The following is a 3,949-nucleotide window of genomic DNA, read 5'->3' as shown; positions in this document are numbered from 1 at the left end:
AAATACATTTTTTTTTTTTTTTACTTATTTATTAGTTTAAAAAAAAAAGTTGAAAATTACAAGACAAATTCACTTCCTAGCTAGGAACAATCTATAACAGTGACTACCAACAGAATTTAAGTTTATCTTGTTGCGCCTATCCTCATAGGTATTTTTGTTAACATTGTTTTAGAATTTTTTGTATCAATAATTTTTTTTTTCCTTAAAGTTGCAAAATTTAATTTTTTATATAGCTCTTATGTTAAATTAAAAATCAATTAAATTTAAAATTTATTTCCCTGTAGGTTATTTAATAGTAAAGGTTAACAATTAGTGAATTATTTATTTTGAGTGTTCTTAAAACTGAATAAAAATGGTGGCGATTTTGGACATAGACAAAATACTTGAAAAGACTTTGATAAGTAGGTTTTATTTACATAGGCGGTTCAGTTCAATTCATAATTAGTAGGAGTGTGAAATAATTGCAATAAGGATTTTGGAGCACTAAGTTTTTTTTTTAAGCATTTGATGAACAATATCAAGGAGTATTCGTGTAATTTGGTATTTTGAGTATACATAAATATTGAAGAATAAGGTGATGGTTTTTAACACTTGAGGACATATTTAAAGGTGCTTTTGTTTGCAAATACATTTAGATAACTGAGTAAACAATTTAGTTATTATTGTTATGAATAATTTTTTTTAATAAGTTGGGTGAATTAAAAATCTTTTTTTTGTTTCTTGTGAATTAAAAAAATTTCAATTCTTAAAAATATCAAAACAAATTTCTTTTTGTTCTGGTCCTTGTTTGAAATTTTTTAATCACAGTTTTATGAAAAAAAAGAAAAAAAAGAAAAGAAAAGATAGGATAAAATAGATTATGTATAAATTACCGAATAAAATCAAATATTCATGTAAAAATTTCAATAAATTTTCATCTATATATTTGAAGAAAAACTAACATGATTATGTTCATTTTTGTGTTTATGTTTATGTATGAGGATTTTATTTAAAAATTGTAGTTTTAGAACACATTATTCTTTATTTTTTACACTCCCTTTAAGATTTTTGAACTTGTATCCAAATAATAAATTATATGTTTGTCGACACCCCATTTTGGGGTCAATCACTAAATCAACGACAAAATTGTAATTTCAAGTCACTCAAGGGCAAGAATATCATTTGTACCATTGAATGACCACAAATTTCATTTTAAGTCATATAGATCACTAGTGCCATGATGGATGAACTAGATGATTTAGAGGAGAGACAAATTGTTCTTTTAAATGCTTTTAATTTTTCAAAGGAAAAAGGTGACTAGAGCTTATGATTAATGGATAAAAAAAGTCTTTTGCTATAGGAGACTTGTTTGAAAAGTCATTCTTCCATTAGGAAATAAGGATTCTTATTTAGGAAAATAAAAAATGTCACCCAGAAGACCATTGGACATAGGTGTCATGGTCCTCCAAGTGCATTCTATAATTTCTCCCAAAGTGGGAAGGATCATTCTTCATAAGTAAGGTTTATGATAGAATTGAATACAAACTAATGGATATTAATGATAATGAATATGCTAGATCTATCGATGGAAAATTCTTAAAATTATACAAGTCAAGTATGAAGAATTGGCTTACAAGCACTAAAGTCATTAAGACAGTCATCAAAACATGACTAAGAAGAAAATGACTTGGATTAGTTGGGAAAAACTTTGTGAACAAACGCATCTGGTGGTATGGGTTTTTGACAATTAAAGCAATTCAATTTGGCACTCCTTGCAAAACAAGGGTGGAGGCTCCAAACAAAACAAGATTTTATGGTCTTTCGGGTTTTTAAGGCTAGATATTTTCCACAATGTGAGTTCATTCAAGCTTTTCTATGAAACAACCCATCATATGCTTGGTGAAGTATACTGGCGGCTCAAAATCTTGTGCAACATGGGCTGCGATGGAATGTAGGAAATGGAAAATCTATAAAGATATGGAGGGACCAATGGATGCCTACATCTTCTACACATAAGGTAGTGACCCCTAGGCAATTTCTGCACCTCGACACACGAGTAAATGAGTTGATTTACGTCAAGGAAGCTAGCTGGGAAAATGAGGTTATTGATGTTGTTTTCCTTCCCCATGAGGCCAAAATTATCAAGAGTATTCCGCTAAGTCTTCACCTTCTAGAGGACAAGTTAATTTGGTCTGAAATAGTGAATGGCTTATTCAGTATTCGTAGTGCTTATAGGGTGGCCATGGAACTCTCTCGAACTTTATATTCTGGGAATAGTTTAGATGGTAGTTAACTTTGACGGTTTTGAAAAAGTGTAAAGAGCATGTTGTGATATCCTTCCTACAAAGGATAATCTGTTGTGCAGATATGTCTTGCAAGAGAGTTGTTGTGATAAGTGTAGTTTAAAAAGGTTATGAAAGTTCAATCCCTAATTATGTCACACTTTACGTGGAGAATATGTCGCAATAACCTTCCTTTTAAGAATATTGTGCAGACATGTCTTGCAAGAGAGTTGTTGCGAGGAGTGTAGTTTGAAATCTTGAGACATCAGGCCACTTTTTCTGGGGCTCTTAGCGAGCTAGGAAGGTGTGAAAGTGTTCTAACCTTACACTTCACTTTGGAACAGTCCAGATCCAAACCTTCATGGACATGTTGTGGTATTTGATAATGGCTGATTCCTATGTAGAGGATAAAGTGGTCAGGTTTGTCACTATTGCGTGGGTAATATGGTTCAATCCAATGAAATTCAATATGGAGGCAGTAAGATGAATGGCATGGCTATAGTACAAAAGGAAACTTAGCATTTGGAAGAGTATATGGCTGTAAAATGTGTCTCCCCGCAGCCTCTTGTGGTGCGTGCAGTTAGTTGGGCCCCTCTACCAACAATGATGTATAAAATCAACGTTGATTGGGCTGTTTTCTTTACCCAAAAAGCAATAGGTGTGGGGGTCTTGATCCATAATTACAATGGCCCAGTGATAGCAGCTTTAAGTTAGAAAATTTCTGCAATCACATATGAAGTTTATGTTTTCTAAATAGTTCTTCTTATGTTTATGTTTATGTGTATGTTTATAATTATGAAGTTCTTGTCTCATTATTGTCTTCCAATCACATAGTTATTTATTTTCAACATATATATCCCTCGATTTTTCAAATATATAATAAAAATAAACTATATACTAGGACAATTCAACTATCTTAATTTTATTTTCGGATCATCTTGCACAGCTAGCTTGAGACCGTCATGAGGAGTATAAGTCCATCACCAACCATCCACTACCACGACAGCAGCCACACCATTTAGTCTAGTCCCCCCTGCCACCAGATTTGTATAAAATAAATATGATGGGGCATCATTTGCTGAAGCTGGCAAATTTGGAATTGGAGTGGTGATTCGCAATTCACAAGGACTAGTGATAGTCTCTTTAGTGCTGCAACTTCCTTAGGAGTATAATGCAATGAAAATTGAGTCTATGGCAACAGGCCGAGCAATGGAGTTTGGTTTGGAAGTTGGTATAGATCAGGCTATTGTAGAAGGAGACTCAGAGATCGTGGTGAAGGCCTTGTTGAAGGTGGATGTTGATTTGACGGCCTATGGTTTGTTGATTAAAGATGTAGGTTCTTTTGCTCAATTTTATTTAAAATTGCTGTACTCTCATATTGAGAGAGATGGTAATAAGGTAGCTCACAAGTTAGTGAGATTAGTAGTCAACATTCAGAATTGTGCTGTGTGGATGGAGAATGTTTCACCACAAATCTTACCTGTAATTCAGGCTGATATAACTATTTTGAGTTAATAAAGTTTCATAGTCTTTCCCCTAAAATATATATATATATTTATATTTATATTTATACCTTACATTCAGAGTTTTCAAGTTAAAACAAATTCTTATAAAAAAATTTAAAACAAATTCAATACATGAAGATAATTCAACTTTATCTTGTTGCGTATATCTCATTTGTATTTCTG

The sequence above is a fragment of the Quercus suber genome, unplaced genomic scaffold, assembly GCF_002906115.3.
Source record: "Quercus suber isolate HL8 unplaced genomic scaffold, Cork oak 2.0 scaffold_122, whole genome shotgun sequence".
NCBI classification, from domain to species: Eukaryota; Viridiplantae; Streptophyta; class Magnoliopsida; order Fagales; family Fagaceae; genus Quercus; species Quercus suber.
This window is presented reverse-complemented; position numbering follows the sequence as displayed.